The sequence below is a fragment of the Dendropsophus ebraccatus genome, unplaced genomic scaffold, assembly GCF_027789765.1.
Source record: "Dendropsophus ebraccatus isolate aDenEbr1 unplaced genomic scaffold, aDenEbr1.pat pat_scaffold_1003_ctg1, whole genome shotgun sequence".
NCBI lineage: Eukaryota > Metazoa > Chordata > Amphibia > Anura > Hylidae > Dendropsophus > Dendropsophus ebraccatus.
In genome coordinates, this window is record NW_027208419.1 from 1 (window position 1) to 21,215 (window position 21,215).

General features: G+C 41.7%; 1 long non-coding RNA gene across 1 annotated transcript; it reads left to right on the plus strand.

Moving 5' to 3' along the window:
• Positions 1-638: 638 nt before the first annotated feature.
• Positions 639-18,331, plus strand: LOC138774662 (uncharacterized). The gene is made up of 3 exons (XR_011360355.1): positions 639-900; positions 13,785-13,885; positions 18,128-18,331. It is a non-coding gene; the product is annotated as an uncharacterized lncRNA (long non-coding RNA).
• The last annotated feature ends 2,884 nt before the right edge of the window (positions 18,332-21,215 follow it).

The window sequence follows — 21,215 nt, forward strand, 5'->3', positions numbered from 1 at the left end:
GGGGTCGACACGAATCAGGTGAGTATAGAGCACTACACTTCCGGGTCTGGTGTGGGTGGGGGGCCATTCACTTACATAACATCCATTACAAAGTTGTATAACTTTGGTAATGTGTGTTATTTAGGGAAAAATTGTTTAGCGCCGCGCTACCCCTTTAAGTTTGCCATCATGGCAATCTAAAGATGGTGGATGTGGTACCAAATATGATGAATTTCCACTCACAGATCAACGCGACTTTGCATACATTACATCAACACAAGTCGCCTGTCACCCAACCTCTCAGTATGGCCGACACGCCACCCTTTACTAACATTTGGGGCCACAGTGCGATGCAGCATATTCTTGCTGTACTGACAATCTCACTGTGTATTTCCTGACTATATGAAACATCCTATTTGACCAGTCAGCCAGGTATATACAACTACTAAGACACAGCAATATATGAGGTAAACTTGATACAAGTGTGTCGGCCTCACACGTACCTGTATACACCAGACATTACTATCTGCTCCCGGTGTTCTGGCTGACAGCCGGGATATATAAGGCTGGAGTAGCCCCGCGCACTGATACACTACGCCACCGCTCACTACTCAGTGTGAAAACAGTCCCGTCCCCCTCATCCCTCATTACCTTCCATTGCTCGGCACATCCGCTGAAAATCCTCCGCCCGCTCATCATCTGCGAAGTAATGACACAGATAGGCGAACATGTAATCAAACACCCAGGCTGTGGCCACGTTAGCCACCTGCTCGAAGGGAACCGTCTCCTCCGGTGCGCCCTCCTCCATTGTAACTACCACAGACTGAAAATACCGCGCTCCCGCTATCAGCCGGCGCGACCAGTGCGCATGCGCGCAGTCCGCTGACATTCCCGCCACTTTTATTCAAATCTCCGTGTGAGGTGAGGTGGAGCGCGGCTGTACCGTCACAGTATAATATAGCGGTACACCGGCATAGTGGTCGGCCGTGCGGTAACTGCTGTGAGGAGTCCGCAATGTAGACAATTCTCTATCTGTATTAACCCCTTCCTGTTTTTTTTTCTCTCCTCTCCTGCTAACGTTTTTATCCTTTAATCGGCGTATTAGTATGAGGCTTATTGTCCAACAATATAATATGTGTTTGGTTTTTTTTTAGCGGCAGCTTCATTTACTATATAATTTACAGCAAAAAAATAATAATTTTTATTAGGTAAAAGGAAAAGTCATTGGGGAATTTTGTGGGGCTTTATATATATTTCTTTTTTTTTTTTTTTTGTAAAATGACATTGAGATGTACAGGACCCGCTGCAGATATGACATTTATATGCCAACCTCGAGCACACTTGGCTCCATTTGAACCGCAATGCTTGGTGTTTGATTAGAAGTGACTGAAGAAGTCGGAAGGAGCCCAAGAAGTTGGATGAGTCACAGGCTGTATCTGTGTTTTCCCAGACTCCCTTGGGCGTCAACAATTTTTCAGTCACCAGTAATCAAACGACGAGCGTTCAGGTTCAAACGAACCCAAATGTACTAGAGGTTCGCTCATCTCTAGTCATTCAGTCATTGATATGTGCCGTCATATGTATAAATGTACCCTTAAAGTGGTACTCCAGGCATTTATATTTTTAAAAATGTTTTGCTGTATTTAAACTATGTGGCTATGTTCACACAACCTCAAAAATAGAGAAAGGGCGGACAATTTTGATATTTTAAAAAACGCCAGTTATTGCCACGATTTAACTGACTGCAATGGTAATGCATTGAAGTCAATGGAAAGACAGACGTCCAATGCACACAATGTATTGAATAACAGACGTTTTTACAGTGGACATCAAAATATTGAACCTGATCATTATTTTTGGACTTCTCTTGCAAACAGTGGGTGGTTTTATTAGTTGTTCTCACAGAGTTTTTCTTTTTTAACCCTTAGGGGACACAGCCAGTTTGGCGTTTATGACACGGCCACATTTTTTAAATAGGACTTGTGTCACTTTAAAGGGGACCTGTCACCCCAGCTGCTGCCTGACTATTTTTTGACAGCAATTCTCGTCTTATTGCTAGCCATTTTACAAAGGGTGATATTTGCCTATTTGTCCACTTTTTTACAGGATAGGTGTCCGATTGCAGGGGTCTGACTGCTGGGGCCCTCCATGATCTGCCATTTTTCCAATGAATGTATATATTGTTTTAGATAACATTTGAATTGTATTTGAATTTACTACAGCATTTGGCTGTGCGACGCATTTTGAGATCCATAGAGATACATAGATGATAGTGACCTAAAGCCTGCTCAAAAGCGCTGTAGATTTGGGATAGCCAGGGGAGAGGTCACATGGGAGCCATTGGGGTCTAAGCAGTGTCGGGACATGGAAATAACACTGCACCACGAGAATGCTATCAGACCTGGTAAGTATGCATGCAAGCTACTTTAAAGGATGGTATGGTGGGTCTCAGTGTATATTTATAAAAGGTAAAGGTACTGTACGGGGCTTTTAGCAAGGCAGGCCTTCAAATACACTGTTCAAACATGAAGCCCCCTACCCATGCCCCACAGGGACGATGAATCAGAGGCCGCCTCATGGCAGTCGCAGATATTCTACACCAGCTCTGAGCCAGTGTAGATTTTCGCTATGCTTTAGGTCTACTAGCAGGTATAGGAGGAGGTCACGCCTCCTTCCTGCCGTGCTGTGCCCCCTGCTCGTCCATCAAGTGAGCAGGGCGTACAATGGTAAAAAGTCACACATTTTTAAGTCAATCAAAAAATTTGCGCTTTTCTTTGTAAATCCCCACCATGTACAGTATATAAAGCTCTTGTTTGTCCAGTTTGGAAAATCCATTGGCATATGCCATAAGTCTTCTAATGCAATAGCATTGTTTTGCATTCTTATCTCTTTGTGAAGAATGGTTGCAGTGAGCATCTGCCCTGGAGGACTTGTCCTGTCCAGCATTAGTAGACAGCTATAGCATACATTTTTGTGTATACTATATATTTTATTTATTATCTCTACCTATCTATCTATCTATCTATCTATCTATCTATCTATCTACAGTATCTATATGTCCACATTTTAGCAATATATATACTGTATTTTCCGGCGTATAAGATTACTTTTTAACCCCGAAAAATCTTGTCAGAAGTCGGGGGTCGTCTTATACGCCGGGAATGGTCGCCCCATATGGTGGGGAGGCTCAAAAATGGCCCGCATCCCCACCGCTCGGCTACTCGGGAGAGATTCGGAAGAATGACAGAGGCTTCGGGAGGCGCCGTGATCCCAGGTGCTATTTGTAGCGCGGGACCGCGCCCGCTAATAGCCGCGGTCCTGGACTACAAATAGCACCCGGGATCACGGCGGTTCAGAGGGGATAGATAGATAGATAGAAACTGACAGCTGCATTTAAAGCCGCACTTCCCAAAGAACCTGCTGATATGCTGCCGTTACTTTCACCCCTCTCCTCCCCCACATTGTTTATAAAATTGCTAAATGCTCTTATGCACAATACTTGCTTAAAGGGAACCTGTCACACCCCCGTGCCGGGGTGAAAGCCTCCCGACCCCCCGCTGGAGCACCCTTTACTCACCTGATCCCGCCGGGTCCCGCTTCTGGAGGTGGTCGGGTGACTGAGATATGAGCGCCCGAAGCCTGGCGCGCCCGCTCCTCAGATGAGTCCAACGCTCATAGAGAATGACAGGCGAGTCCGACGCTCCGTCATTCTCTACGAGCGTTGGACTCATCTGAGGAGCGCGCGCGCCAGGCTTCGGGCGCTCATATCTCACCCGGCCACCTCCAGAAGCGGGAGCCGGCGGGATCAGGTGAGTATAGGGTGCTCCAGCGGGGGGTTGGGAGCCTGTCACCCTGGCACAGGGGGTGACAGGTCCTCTTTAAGAGCATTTAGGGTGTTGCTTGGGGCCGGAAAGCATCTGTAATCTGTAATTCCATGCGAGAAATTGCTAAGAAATTGAAGATTTCCTACAACGGTGTGTACTACTCCCTTCAGAGGACAGCACAAACAGGCTCTAACCAGAGTAGAAAAAGAAGTGGGAGGCCGCGTTGCACAACTAAGCAAGAAGATAAGCACATTAGAGTCTCTAGTTTGAGAAACAGACGCCTCACAGGCCCCCAACTGGCATCTTCATTAAATAGTACCCGCAAAACACCAGTGTCAACATCTACAGTGAAGAGGTGGCTGCAGGATTTTGGCCTTCAGGGCAGAGTGGCAAAGAAAAAGCCATATCTGAGACTGGCCAATAAAAGAAAAAGATTAGGATGGGCAAAAGAACACAGACATTGGACAGAGGAAGACTGGAAAAAAGTGTTGTGGGCGCATGAATCCAAGTTTGAGGTGTTTGGATCACAAAGAAGAACGCTTGTGAGATGCAGAACAAATGAAAAGATGCTGGAAGAATGCCTGACGCCATCTGTTAAGCATGGTGGAGGTAATGTGATGGTCTGGGGTGGCTTTGGTGCTGGTAAGGTTGGAGATTTGTACAGGGTAAAAGGGATTCTGAATAAGGAAGGCTATCACTCAATTTTGCAATGCCATACCCAGTAGACAGCGCTTGATTGGAGCCAATTTCATCCTACAACAGGACAATGACCCTAAACACACCTCCAGATTGTGCAAGAACTATTTACAGCAGAAGCAGGCAGCTGGTATTCTATCGGTAATGGAGTGGCCAGCGCAGTCACCAGATCTGAACCCCAGCTGTTGAGCTGTTGTGGGAGCAGCTTGACCGTATGGTACACCAGAAGTGCCCATCCAACTTGTGGGAGCTGCTTCTAGAAGCGTGGGGTGCAATTTCTCCAGCTTACCTCAACAGATTAATAGCTAGAATGCCAAAGGTGTGCAATGCTGTAATTGCTGCAAAAGGTGGATTCTTTGACGAAAGCAAAGTTTGATGTAAAAACAATGTTATTTCAAATACAAATCATTATTTCTAACCTTGTCAATGTCTTGACTCTATTTTCTATTCATTTCACAACGTATGGTGGTGAATAAGTGTGACTTTTCATGGAAAACACACAATTGTTTGGGTGACCCCAAACTTTTGAACGGTAGTGTACATGAGTACGAGAAGTATCTACACCCCATACACTACCCTTGCTACAAAGTCTTTTTCTATTCTTACCTCTCTCTGTAGTCTACCTCAAGTGTTGCACTATTTTTGCACTAAGCACCATTGAGCAGTTACCTACTGTGTGTTTTTGTATTGCACTAAAGTTTCTTAAGTAAAGTATCAACCGTTGGTTAAGTTTTAGACTCACCTTACTCGCACCTGCACCTTCACACACACACAATTGTCCTCTTGTCAAACGCATAGCCTGCGTGTCCCGGGCCACAGTGACAGAAGTCCGTCCAAACACCAGAAGTCTACCAGCAGTCACTGTGGTGAGGTACTGGTGTATGTTAGCTCAGCCAAAGGTGTTAGTTTTCGTGACACCAGTGCTAGTCCAGCACACAGGTGTGATGTTGATACCTGCTTGTTTTGCTTGCTATGTTGTGGGTCCCTTGGGCTTCTGTCACGGCAGTCCTGAGTGGCAACCAACCCACATGGACTGTCGGTACCGCCACCCACAGAAAGGGAAAAAATTACCCAAGGTGTGCGGTGGTGTATGTATGGGTGCAGGTGAAGACAGAAGATGAGTCCAGTGCGTTTATATAAAAATATAACAGCTTTACTGTAGAACTTTGCTGGTTACAGTACACGTTTTCATAGAGAATAATCTTAACACACACTTGAGTGCTTGACCTTAGTGCCGGAGGTAGGTGCTTGAGAAGAGTTGCAGCAGTGCTTGTAGAGTAGAGAGTAGAGAAGTTTGCCAGAGTAGCCCCAACCCAATGTAGCCTTGTACTCTGCCAGATATTTTAAGTGAAGTGTTACTCGTACTCACGTTTAGACACTGTCTTACCACCTTCTGCCCTCTGGTAGCATAGAACGCGTCCCAGTGGGGTTGTGCGAGCCAGCTGGGGTTATCTGGGTGTAGTTAGGTGTCCGAGTCTTCCCAGTTACCTGCACTGCGCAGTAGGATACGTAGACCTTTATCCCTTTAAGGACATGGCCCATTTTCGTTTTTACGTTTTCGGTTTTTCCTCCTTGTGTTTAAAAGGTCATAGCACTTGCATTTTTCCACCTAGAAACCCACATGACCCCTTATTTTTTGCGTCACTAATTGTACTTTGCAATTACAGGCTGAATTTTTGCATAAAGTACACTGCGAAACCAGAAAAAAATTCAAAGTGTAGTGAAATTGAAAAAAAAAAACGCATTTCTTTTATTTGGGGGAAATGTGTTTTTACGCCATTCGCCCTGGGGTAAAACTGACTTGTTATGCATGTTCCTCAAGTTGTTACGATTAAAACGATATATAACATGTATAACTTATATTGTATCTGATGGCCTGTAAAAAATTCAAACCGTTGTTAACCAATATACGTTCCTTAAAATCGCTCCGTTCCCAGGCTTATAGCGCTTTTATCCTTTGGTCTATGGGGCTGTGCGAGGTGTAATTTTTAGCGCCATGATGTGATCTTTCTATCGGTACCTTGATTGCACATATACGACTTTTTGATCGCTTTTTATTACATTTTTTCTGGATTTGATGCGACCAAAAATGCGCAATTTTGCACTTTGGGATTTTTTGCGCTGACGCCGTTTACCGTGTGAGATCAGGAATGTGATTAATTAATAGTTCGGGCGATTACGCACGCGGCGATACCAAACATGTTTATTTATTTATTTGTTTACTTTTATTTAAAACCTGGGAAAAGGGGGGTGATTCAGACTTTTATTAGGGGAGGGGGCTTTTTACTATAAACAACACTTTATTTTTTTTTTTTACACATATACTAGAAGCCCCCCTGGGGGACTTCTAGTATATACACTGTGATCTCTCATTGAGATCTCTGCAGCATAGATATGCTGCAGAGATCCATGAGATCGGCACTCGTTTGCTTTCGGCTGCTGCAGCCGAAAACGAACGAGTGCCGAGCCGAGGACGGCGCCATCTTGGACGCGTCCCCGGCCGGCATCAGTAACGGAGATCGCTCCTCCGGGACAAGGTCCCGGAGGAGCGATCTCCCCCACTAGACACCAGGGAAACGTTGCCTCCGGTAATCGGAGGCAGCTGTCAACTTTGACAGCTGCCTCCGATTAGCTAATTAGCGGGCACGGCGATCAGACCGTGCCCGCTAATAGCAGCGGTCCCGGCCTACTCGCGGCACCCGGGATCGCGGCACTTCAAAGCGGGGCCGCCGCGCGGCCCCGCTTTGAAGTGCAAGTGCGGACATATGACGTACCGGTACGTCATATGTCCTTAAGAGGTTAAATACTGTTGGTTTGTACTACTGAGGCTACCTCCTATCTCTTTCAGGATACTGCCCTGCACTTTTAAGATGTGTGCCTAGCGTGGGTCAGAGTGTTCCTTGGTGACTCCTTACCCTTGTTGTTGCTTAGCACTATATAGTGAGTATAAAAGTTTGGCTGAAAGAACTATTGGTCTCCATCTGCATCTGCTAACTTTAGTGACAAGACTCAACTGAACTAACTCACTTCCTCCCACACGGAGCTAGTTAACTCCTACCTGAGAGAAAAGTTTTTTGACAGGTGCAAAAAACACTAACAGTGGGACACCACAGTCACAGCACCAGTGTGCAGCAGCCCAGGCTACGCCAGAATGCATTGAGAACAATAAAACATAAAAATACATTTAAAGTGACACTGTCACCCCCTTTTTGGATTATGACTTCTCTACACAGATGTAAAGGGTAAATTTTGCAGTTTTCATACCTTATATCATACGTCATGGTGCTTGTTCCAGTAAAAAGTGATCTTTTATCATCTGCAGATTGAGCAACCGGGGCGGGCTTTCATAGGAGCCGGTCTACTGCGCCCTTGTGGGTGGGGCTAAGTGGCGCTTCAGGTGAGAAGCTCTGTCCTGGTGGCACAATCCGCAGATGATAATAGTTCGCTTTTAACTGGAACAAGCACCATGACGTATGATATAAAATAGGGTATGAAAACTGCAAACTTTACCCTTTACACCTGTGTAGAAAAGTCATAATGCAAAAAAAGGGGGTGACAGTGTCACTTTAAATCAAATTGAAAGTCTGGATTAATATCCTATGGAGATCAAAGTTGAAAATCAAACTACAGGCTTCTGTAATTTCAGTGGAAATGTCTCAAGACAAGTAAATGAGGCTTAGTAGTGTGTGTGGCCTCCACGTGCCTGTAAATGACCTCCCTACAGCACCTGGCCGTGCTCCCGATGAGGTGGCAAATGTTCTCTTAGATCTGGATTAAAGCACCGGTCAACTCCTCGATAGTCTGTGGGCCAACGTTTCTTTGGTGGATGGAATGAGACATGATGTCCCAGATCAGTTGGATTCAGGTCTTGGGAACAGGCAGGTCAGCATCAATGTCTTTATGGCTCCCAAAAAATGCCTTCCCACACCATAACTGACCCATTCCCAAACTGGCCATGCTGGAGGATGTTGCACGCAGCAGAACTTTCTCCACAATGTCACCAGACTTCTGTCACACGTGCTTAGTGTGAACCTGCTGTCATCCGTGAAGAGCACAGGGCACCAATGTTGAATCTGCATATCTTGGTGTTCTCTGCACATGCAATCGCCCTGCACAGTGTTGGGCTTTAAGCACGACACAGACTTGCAAACCTTGGGGCCTAATAACCCCCCCCCCCCCCCCCCCCCATGGATTCTGCTTTTAAGAGTTTGAACAGACACATGGATATTAGTGGCCTGCTGGAGGTCATTATGCAGGGCTATGGTACTGCTCCTCCTTGCACAAAGGAGCAGGTAGCAGTCCTGCTGCTGGGTTGTTGCCCTACAGCCCCCTCCACGTTTCTGGTGTACTCACCTGTTTTCTGGTATGTGCTTCATGCTCTCGACCCTGTGCTGATAGACGCAGCTAACCTTTTTGCCACTGCTTGCATTGATGTGCCCTGGATGAATAACTTCTGCAGGTTGTAGACACCACCTTATGCACCTCTAGGGCTGAGAGCAATGACAAAATGCAAAAGTGACCAAAACAAGAGCCAAAAGGGATGACAACAGAGAAACGGTCTGTGGTCACCAGGACCACTGCAGGACGGTGCCTTTATAGGGGCTGTGTTGCTTATTGCCAATCATTTCTACCTGTTGTCTGTTCCATTTACACAACAGCAGCAGAAATGGCTTCACAGTCAGTGTCACTTCATAACTGCCAGCCTTCATAAATTCCCCCTTTATGTTGAAGTCAGCGTGCCCTGAGGCCATTGTAACTTGAGGGACGACTGTGTTGTAATGCCAAGAAGAATTATACAAATTACGGAATAAAGCCACCCAATAATTATCAAGAGAGCATAGACCTTGGTTGTACCCATAAATCCTTTTACTGGGAGGTCTTCTTCACAAATGCAGCGTCATTTACAATATGTTTCCGAAAAGGTATCAAGGAAAAGCAGACCGGTACTGAGCTCATGGATACCATACGGACCAGGAGTACAGGGAAGCAAACAAATAATCCCTTGGTGGTGGTGGTGGTGCACAGTCTTGAACAAACAGATCATATGATGGTGTAGAAGGATGCAGATGCACCCAACTCCAGCAGGTTAGGAAAGCAAAAGCTCTGAAGAGCCACAGGCAATAGTAAAACAGAGGTTTTGCGGTCACAGCCGTTTCATCATAAGGTATGAAGCAGAATGGCTGCTCTGCTGCTGCCTGTGGCTCTTCGGGGCTTTTGTCTTCCTTACCTGCTGTAGTTTTAGTAGAAAAGTCTTTATTACTACAAGCAGCTGATTGCCATCTACATCCTTCTACATCACTACATTATTTTAGTAGACCCCTAGACCCCTGCCCTAGGTTTGGAGGCCTAGGTTTAAGCGGATGTTGCCAAAACCTAGGAGAAATTAAAAATAAATAAATAAAATATATTTATATATATATATATATATATATATATATATATATATATATATATATTGCATATTATAACTGGATACATTCAAATCAGCAAGAATTTCATATACTGGAAATCCATGTCTTGCAGGAAATGATCTTTTCTAATGCACTGTGGGCCATTGTGGATACGGTGGAATTTATGTAATGCTAATGTAAATGACAGAGAATTGAGATGAGACAGAATGATTCATTTATACATTTATTTCTATCCTGCATATGCATTCAGACTGAAATGAAGAAAGTAATGCAGTCATTGTACAGACATTTGACATAAATGTTCAACAGTTACATGCATGCATACAGAATCCAAAGGACGATTGGTATGGAGGTAATCAACATCCTACTTATTACAAAGTCACATTTCCTCTTCCTGTAAATCAAAGGCAGCAAGAATGGAAACATTAATAAAAGCGCCATTAGATATGTTTGAGAAGAAGCTAATGCAGATTACGTTGATGCAGATGAAGAAGAGCAAAAAGAAGCATTTTGGTTCATTTGGCCGGAATAATGAAGGAGCAGAGAGAATGGCTGAATTATAATGGAACATGCTGCATCCCAGTAATACACAGCAAACAAAGATCTGATCCTTAGAATTGAAAGTTAGACATTAACCTGAGCACCTTGTAAAGACGACGCAACAATATCTTTCTGGTTCTTGTGCTCTTCTTGCAACTGTACAATGATGCCGAACACTTACAATCCTACTGACATTCATTGTGATGTTTGTATACTTGCTGTCTTAAAAAAATACATTACAAACATTATTGAAACTTTATTAAATCTTTCCATGTCGGGAAGGTCAGACGGTTATTGGTAGATATATGTGAGGAGGATGTAAAAGTAGCATTTGTGCTTTTGTCGTTTGTTCTTTGCAGCATTCAGGATAGTTACTGAAACGAATATCGTACAAATATAAATTTATATGTATATACATATATATTTACAGAGCAAAAAAATTATCAAACTATTTGACAACAGAAATAATATACAGAAAAAACTGAACTTACACAAAAACTTGGTGCTACTGATGTGGTCAAACATCATGAACACTTAAGCTTTGTGTTTGGTGCATTAACTATTAATATTAGTCTATTAACTAGTGATGAGCGACTTGCAGTATTTGAATCCCGCAGCCCGGAGAAGATGCATCTATCTTCTCCAGGCAGCAGGTTTCAAGTGTCGAGCAATAAGGTTCACGTGAACCCAAACTTACTGTAAGTTCACTCATCCCTACTATTGTTGCTAGGTTGAGTGTTCGATCACTCTTTGTTATAAAAGTAAGAATCCTTGTGGCTTGTTACCATGTACTAAACATGCTCCATACTATTTATCATTGTGCAATTTGTATATGGTTTTCTTTAGCTCACTAAAATCTCTTGGCTACAGGATAAATAAGATCTACCTATATTTTAAGTATAGTGAAATATTCTATAGCAGAAGCAGTCACTGCATTTTTAGGATAAGGTGTTTATTGGGTTAAATATATGTTTACATTCAGAGTGGATTCATATGAAATCTCAGTTTGCTACAATGTTATTCAACTTTTTGATAGGCATAAGGCTAGTTTTCCACCTCAGGTTTTGGACATCTAAAGCTTTCCCGGCTGACCACTGCCCGCACATAAAAAGCAAGCAGTGTTGTTCTAACCCTCGAAGTATAAGTTGGAAATGTTTAATTTATATTACAGTGTCTCAGGTGACTACTATATAGAGCATGTAAGGATATTATTTCATGGGTAGGCCCGTGCCTGATGGGAGTGCCAATCAGGTTGATCAGCACTTACTTAAAGGGGTTATCCAGCGCTACAAAAACATGGCCACTTTTCTCCCTCTCTTTTCTCGAGATTGGGTGGGGTTTCAAACTCAGTTCCATCGAAGTAAATGGAGCTTAATTGCAAACCACACTTGAACTGGAGACAAGAGAGGGGGAAAAGTGGCCATGCTTTTGTAGCGCTGGATAACCCCTTTAGGAAGCCTATTGCATTACTAAGTTATTATGTGGATAGGGGTTGCACAAATGCTCGCTGGATTGCCATGCTGCTCTTTACCTCTATCTTTGTTGGTCACAGATCCCCTACTTCACAGTGAGATGTACAGTCGACAAATGTTGGTTGTTAAAAGGGTATTTCAGAGGGAAAAAATGTTTCTAAATCAACTGGTGTCAGAAAGTTATACAGATTTGTAAATTACTTCTGTTAAAAAATCTCAAGCCTTCCACTACTTATCAGCTGCTGTATGTCTTGCAGGAAGTGGTGTATTCTTTCTAGTCTGACACAGTGCAGTCTGTTGCCACCTCTGTCTGTGATAGGAACTGTCCAGAGCAGTAGCAAATCCCCATAGAAAACCTCTTTTGCTTTCTGACACCTATTGATGAAAAACATTGTACCCTCTGGAGTACCCCTTTAAACCTGCTTTAATATTACAACCATCTGAGGAACTGGTATTTGCTTGTCCTTTGGCTGAATTTCGCCTTCATGCACTATAGTCAGCCCAACAGTATCTCAAAGATCTTTAATATTTAGGATAAGTAAAAGAGGTGAAGGACATTTAGGAATAAAATTAATGCTATGCCTAGTAATAAAGTGCCATTAATTGAAGTCTGTGCTTTATTACCATTATTATATATAATAAAATGATGGATACTTTTTAGGTGCTCTATGTATTATGTTGCACACTCCTCTAACTGTAATTCTTGGTTATTTAAACCACTAATGATCATGTTTAGATTTCTAAAGGTGCGTTTACACAGAACGATTATCGTTTGAATTGTCGAAATAATGATTGCATTTAAGCGATAAACGGCTCGTGTAAACAACGTACGATCAAGCAACGAGCGAAAAATCGTTCATTGTGATCTTTCACCACGTTCTCAAATCATCGTTGGTCGTTCGCTAAAAATTCGCAGATTGCTATGTGTAAACAGTCTTTCAAAGATTCACCCTACGTGTGAGATGGGCTTAAGTGATCTTAAAAACAATCGCAATAACGATTTTTCTAACAAATTTTCTAACATTTTTCTAACGATTTATTAGCCAAAAAACTTATATAACTTATCGTTATAAAAACCAAACTGTTGCTTCAAAATAGTTAAGTGATCGATTGGGCGAATTATCCCTTTGTGTAAACGGACCACTAGTGGAAAGTATTTACTGTAGTTTATTGATCACATGGTTCCTATCAAAGCTCAATCTTGCCATCTGATTAAATAGTGAGGATTACCTGAGAAGCATAGATGGTTTTATCATTTGAGATTTTAATTGTGATCAGTTTAATTGTGGGCTGATCAATAATGTGTGCATGTAATCTTTTCATTTCTGCTGAAATATTGTAGCATACAATTACATTATGCTGTTTAGATGTGCTCATAAAATAGGTCCCCTTCTTGATCCCAATCCATGTCACTGTCTTTTATTCTAAAGAGAGGAAGGACATATGTTTGTTTCCCCATTCCCCTTCACACCCATTGTGGGACACTGTGGTAAGACCCCTGAGGCCATTTTTTGTTTTCTAAAGTTGTGATATCTGTGAAAAGTCCTGAATAGGGATCTGGTAAAAGGAATGTTGTCACTTAGGTTAAAAGTGAATACCAGATGCAGTCCATACAATCTGGGCATCATTGATAATGCAGGAATTTGGGAAATTCAACTGGTTATCTGGTCCATTCTTTAAAAAAACAATTTATAATGTTCTGAAATAAGATATAACTGGCTGCACTAGTAGTCACTTGTCCATGTTGAGAGAGATCAGGAAACTAGGGGACTAAGGGACTCAGTAAGCTAAGGGCCCTATTAGACAGCCTGATGCTTCATATAAACCAGTGCCAATTAACATAAATTTGTGCTTGTTTACAGAGACTATTACACAGCTCAAGTGCCAGGTGGGTAGAGCCACACAAACAATCCAGCAATTGCCCCTAAAATTGGGCCCTGAGAAGAGATTGTGGATCGGTAAGGTGAATAATACTTATTTTATTATTTTACAACATTGTGAACTGTTTAAACAAAGAAATTATTTTATGGGGCCAAACAACACTAAGATATAATTTATGTTAGTTTATTTTAACATTCGTGGTGCGAATAATAGATGTTTTAGTGTAGCCGTACCCATGTAGTTTGATGGATTTTTAAGTAGTAATGATTTATTAAATAGTTAAAAAATACCTATTAATGATAGTAGGAGTAGATTATAGTAAGCCTTGCAAACCACCAACGCATCCAACTCTCCTTTTGATGTTCAGTATAAGCCTCCGCTATACAAAAATATACACTTACAATCTGTCTTGTCCTCACACCTTTCTCCATCTTATTTTATACAGTATTCTAAACATGTAAGACATGCTATGCTATCTTCTCATGTGTCCTGAGACCTGTTTTGTGTGGAGAGGTAGCGTATTGCATTAATAGACAGGACTTCCTGCTACTATTTCTATGCATGTAGCTTTATTTACTGAGATATTGGGCAACTCTATAAGATGTATTTCATAAAAGACCCAAGTTATGTAATACATCGGGACAAGGAAGGAGCTTTAAAATGAATTCCCTGTTACCACTTCTGTACATGTAGTTTTATGTACCTAGTTGGTAGTCTACCAGACCGGAAGACCAATAGTTACCAGACAATCTGAAGTGCAAAAAGCAATGAACGGAATACATTGGGGAAGTGTGTGTGTCTGTGTATGATTGGGGGGGGTAAACAGATTTACAAACTTTTCCATTAACGTGTAGCTATGGAGTTACTTCAGCTGGGGCACTCTAGAAAAGGTAAGCAACCCGTGAAAGGTAAGCAACATAATTTCATAGGTTCTCATACAACTCAAGCTCTTGTCTCTGGTATCAGTAAATAGAAGTACAAAATAAAGAGAATATTCTTTTGAACTTTTAAAGGTTTTACTGTAGTTTGGGGTCAGAGTTGACAATGTCCCTTTAAAGGGGTATTCTGGGCAATATTTTGCCTGGAAACCCCTTTTAAATTTCAAGGCACTAAACAGTTATCCTCCCATGATAGAGCATCTTTAAATTTTCTTCTGTGATGATTAGATAATATGATATATTAATATGTCTTATGTCAAATTTTCGGAATGACATAGTCTACTATAGACATTTATGAAAAATAGAAATACATTACATAATTGATTCTCTATTTTTACTGATTCTATTTACCTAAGGACCCATTCACATTTCACTTTATTTCATGTTCACATTCGCTGGGAAAGCTTCTAATGCACAAGACTTATGTATCCATGGGCACACAGAATACCAAAACATATGTCCTTTTGGAATAAGATGGGCCATTATTCATTTATATACCTTTTGATTATTGTATAGTAAAGAGCAGTCTGATATGCTTTCTTGTAGAGAGGAACACAGTAAAAATGTACAGTATAAGTTGTTGTTTTTTTTTCCAAAGGGAATCAATATGTGTTAAAGGCTTCTGAAGTGAAATTAAACTAGATGTGAAAAGAGACTGATTTTTTTTTTTTAAAGGAACAATACACTGCGTTAATGTCTATTATATAGCCTGTACTAAGAAGGTACTTGACTCTAAGGTCCAAACATTAAAAAGATGGTGTTTTTTTTCTGGACTCTGCCTTACAAAATAATTGCCTTTAGTCTTGGTACAAAAATAGTACATGTAAATTATTACGGTCAATCACTGTACATATTAGCACATGTTCTATATATATGACAAATCGTATGTTTTTGTCATTGAGAGAGGGTACTTTTTTTTAAATTAATTTTTCTAGTCACAGTGAATGCAGCCACTTTCAGACTGGAAAATATCGTACTATAATAGCAATTGTATTTGTTGAAATATACTATAGTTGAATACTAATAATACAAAATTTAGTTTTACAATAGTTTCTTTAACTATGTATAAATTTATTTTACATGTACAAGATATTCCTTAGAAGATTAAGTATATATACATTTTGAAGCTTTGTTTTGGAGGAAATATTTTGTAAAAATTAAAGGGTGTTTCTACCATTTTCTAACATTTTTGTCGTATCAATGTATGGGAGTGGGAGAACCAAGGTTTTGTATTTACAAGTAAACTTTTCTATTTAGTGTTCTAATATATATTTGGTGAAAATCATTGTTAGGGTACAAACCCACTTGCCGGATCTGCAGCGAGTCTCCTTGCTGCGTTTTTGCAGCGACACTCACTGCAGATCCCAGCCCTATACTTTCATTAGCAGAGAAACTCGCAGCAGGGATGTACATCCCTGCTGCGATTTTGTCTGCAGCCCTCCCCATTAACCCCCTAGCCGCCGGACATTATACATTACCGGGTCCTCGTTCCTACTTGCTTCGGGGCTCCCGGTGTCTTCACGGCCCGCCCGGCCATCAGTGCGCTGCGGCGGGGCAGCGCACTGATTGGCCGGGCAGAACGTGCCGGGAGCTGCCGAAGCAAGCAGGAGCGGGGACCTGGTAATGTATATCCTGCCCGCCCCCCCTGCAGCCCCGATTGCCCCCGGCCGCATGATCGGCCCCCGCACCCCCCGGCCGTACGATAGCCCCCCCGCAGCCCCGATCGCCCCGCACCCCCCGGCCGTACTTGCGGCCGGGAGGGTGCGGGGGGCGATCATGCGGCCGGGGCGATTGGGGCTGCAGGGGGGGGGCGGGCAGGATATACATTACCAGGTCCCCGCTCCTGCTTGCTTCGGCGGCTCCCGGCACGTTCCGCCCGGCCAATCAGTGCGCTGCCCCGCCGCAGCGCACTGATTGGCCGGGCGGGCCGTGAAGACACCGGGAGCCCCGAAGCAAGCAGGAACGGGGACCTGGTAATGTATAATGTCCGGCGGCTAGGGGGTTAATGGGGAGGGCTGCAGACAAAATCGCAGCAGGGATGTACATCCCTGCTGCGAGTTTTTCTGCTAATGAAAGTATAGGGCTGGGATCTGCAGCGAGTCTTGCTGCAAAAACGCAGCAAGGAGACTCGCTGCAGATCCGGCAAGTGGGTTTGTACCCTTAAATAGATTTACTGACTAGTATCATAGGGTATGCCAATCATGTATTATTAGTTTGCTGATCGATATGCCACACATGTTACTTTAGATAACACCTCTTTGGAAAGTGCACATCCTGAGATCTACTAAATTGTTGGTGGAACCAGCTGGTAATGAGGAAAACTGTGAACATCTATTATTTTCAAGCGTGACTGCTGCCAATCCACCAGGGCCGAATGGCCGTGCTGAATTGGCTTTGGGTAATAAGAGAAACAGAAGAGTTAATACATTTTAATGGAACCAGGCATAAAAATGATGGTATACAGAGATTTACTTTATGTGTCATCTACTCATGCCTACTTGATTCATAAGATGAAAAATATTGGGTAAAACCTGGCTTGTGATATGAAACCATATTAGTATTATGGCTGAAAATGCCCAAGACAAAGGCCAAGACCAATAATGGGTTTATCCTATGTGTCTTAAAAATTATTTTATTTTGGATCCTTTAATAATACAATGATTAAGTATTAAAAAAATTTCTTAACAAGGTTTATTTTATAGTGTGAATAAAGCCGAAGTAAAATGTATTTCCAGAGAAAAATATAGACGTCACAGTGTCCTTCATCCCCATGTGCAGTACCCCAGAACCACTTGTTCTAAAAGTCTACAAGCCATATTACATTTGTAGCTCGTCCCCCCTTATTACACATCCCGAAATGTCAGCAATCAAGAGCCGATTTAGTTGATCAGCTCTTTTACTGAGCCTATTACATGGCTTGATAATCGTGTCAAGGGCTGCATGAACAAACACTAGATATTTCATACAGCCCTTTGCTTTAATCAACCATCAGCTGCACATCCCCTGTTACACGGGGGAACGTGTGGCCCATAATTTTTAAACATGTCACATTTGAGCGATCGGTTAACAAAGGTGCAATTGCCCTTTAGCTGATTGCTGGCCCTATTACACAGGGCCTTTTTTGCCCTTTAATCTGCTTGCGTAATAGGGTCTTTACATTGTAGAGAGAGAGAGAAATATTACCTGTTTTAATTAGTGTCAACGCTGCTGGAATTCAGGTTATTTTATCTATATTTGTAAGTTTCCGCAAGGAATAAATAAAGAGCTGCCATAACTCAAGTCTTCTTTTACTCTACCCAATATTGAGATTAATGGAGTATGCAAGTGAATGAGGCAAATAAATAGCATAGAGCATTCATTTTTAATTTTTTTTTTTTTAAACATAGATCACTGGAAGTATTCCTCAATTATACAAAGCTTCTGGATGGTGAATCCCTGGAGAAGTGGTATTATAAATCTCATTATAATGTAAAAGATACATAATCATTATAAAATGTGATTATACTAATTTTTCCCCCTTGATCTTTTTAAATGAAGATGATTAATTTTATTTTGTGTACTTGATAAACTGCTTGTTTTAAATGTTAAGATTCTTTTTATGTGTTAGTACTTTTTTTTTTATATATATATTGTAAGCGTAGCATTGTTCCCTCTTGTTATAGGGTAGTCAATAAATCTAGGCTGTGGATGGCTTTCAGATTGTCAGTTCCCCAGAACCTGCCTGCTGAAATGACAAAAATATTCAGACCAGTACAATAAATATATAACATAAAACCATACGCTCAGAAACAGGGAACACATTTCCACCTGACCTCAACTTGTGCTACATAAGATTTCTGTATGCCAGTACAATATTATAGACAGTACCCGTATTTGTCACAAAATGCAGAACATCTAAACTATTTCTACAGACAAATTAAAGATATTAGAAATTATAGGAAAAAAAATATATCTTCAAAATTGAAAAGGAAACATAACATCTCCATTTTAATATTTGTTGGATACAGCCTCTTTGATGTAAGTGACATAGTGTTACTGATGGAGGCTGGGTTCACACTACGTATATTTCAGTCAGTATTGTGGTCCTCATATTGCAACCAAAACCAGGAGGGGATTAAAAACACAGAAAGGATCTGTTCACACAATGTTGAAATTGAGTGGATGGCTGCCATTTAAAGGCAAATATTTGCTGTTATTTTAAAACAACGGCTGTTATATTGAAATAATGGCAGTTATTTACTGTTATATGGCGGCCAACCACTCAATTTCAACATTGTGTGAACACATCCTTTCTGTGTTTTTAATCCACTCCTGGTTTTGGTTGCAATATGAGGACCACAATACTGACTGAAATATGCGTAGTGTGAACCCAGCCTTAACTTGTTTTTTTTTTCATGCACAAAACACTACTGCTGTTAGCAGCTTTTTACTTGGATTTACACCCAAATGTATTAAGTTTTCTGGGGAAAAGGACACCCATCAGCACAATAATTTGTGCAGCACTCCCCATATATTGGCCAAGTCGTCTAATAGGCTTTGTAAACAAGCGCCAATCTATAAGATCAGCAATAGTTTACAGCAAGAAATGGGCCCTGTAACAAGGCCCTTACTCTAGGAGTACTCTATCGAAGCGTGCCAATTGGACTTGAGAAAGTGAGAAACCCCTGATGGTTCAAAATTCAGTGTTTCCCTATCTCAAAGCAGGAACAGATCTACTAGGTATCTTACGAGCCTAGTCATTGCTTCTGAGAGAATCCTGTGAACATGTCCTATATGCACATGCTATTTCGATATGGCACATAGCAATTTTGAGCCCCTGTTGAGAAGTGTGAGGGTTTAATGGGTGACAAATACATCTACTAACTTACTTTTTGGCCAACATGTAGAAGTTGTAATCTGAATGGGTTGTCCTAGTAGGGGAGCCATTTCATGCAAATTTGAGGGTTTGCACTCTACAGACTATGAGCCACGATCATCTCCCAAAATTCCAAAAAGCACTCATATTCTCTAGTTGCTTTCACTTGAGATCAGATCTCAGAATTGTGTCTAGAACTACTGGTTGGTCATCTTTGTTTATGGCTTATGGTGTCTCAGAATAAAGGACATAATCTTTTATTGTTCCCTATGTCACTTGAAGAAATGCAGTAGATTTATTGTATTGGCAAGCAAATAGTGCCAAAAATGTGCCCCCATGCAAATGTGCAAGTAGTCATGCAATAATGTATATCATTACAAGAAGTCCAAAAGATCACGAGGTGCATTGTATAACAAAAACAAAGGGGAAGGCTACATAACCATATCACTTTTTTTCTATACATCATACCCTCATTCTGGTAATGTGAGGCTTTGGACAGTTCTTTAATATAATGATATTTTTCTAATAAATCATTTTGCAAATGTAAGTAATAAAAATCCCATGAGTTTCTATAAGCTGTTCCAATTTCATATAAAATCAGGTAAGTACCCAATTCTCCTTTGAAAAAAAAAAATGGTGGTACTGTGTTGGTACACAACCCCCAACATGTTTGTAGACCACTGATGATATTGGGTAAACTTGCCAGGGTGTGGCAGTGCGACCAAAAGTCCAATGTACATGTTGTATCCACTTTGTACCCAATAAGAAATGAGGACTCATCACTTACATGTAAAACATGCTGCTATGGAATAATTATTGTTTGCATGGATCTGTCACACAAATTTGATAATAAACCGAGGGAACTATTTTAAAAGTATATATGTCATACCTTTGTAACAACTGTCTCAGCCTCAGTGTCAAAGAGGTGTGATCTAGGGTCTGCTGTGTTGTAGGGCCACAGTCCCATTGCAAATTTTATCGCCACCCTCATACAGCTTGACCAACAGGTTGAGCTTGGCTTAAATTGCCGAGCCCTACTAAAATGACATACAGCTATTGAAGCTGGTAACACTCACATTGCGTGCACAGCCAGAATGAAAGCAGCAAGTTCTGCCTCCGGTGGCACACACAGGGTGAATGTTACCAATAAGGCTCATGGCACCTGTGCTTCAAGTTGCTGAGCCCAGCCTGTCTTAAAAGCTGCAGGAGGAAGCTGCCATGCATCGATGCGTTGTGGTCCTTGTGGACGTTTGGATGGTTTATTAAACAGTATTTTTTTTAGTAAAATTAAGACAGTGGTTACAAAGATAAGACGTATACTGTTATTACATTTGATTGGATAGTGCTGTTGGTTCATTAGCGAATTTGTGCATGATAGATTTGCATTGACAGATGTCATCTCCACAGGATAGGCTATCAATCACTCATTGGCAGTCGCTTACAGCAGGTCCCCTGCCGATCAGGCCCCCTGTAAACCATGAGTGGAGCCAGAAGCAGTTGGCTTTTTTCACTGTGTCGTGGTGGAGTCTTAGCTGCTATTCAAGTGTATGGAGCTGAGCTGCACTAATGAGGCCTGGCCACTAACCAGTGAAAGGAACCAACTGTTCTATGGATAGGCC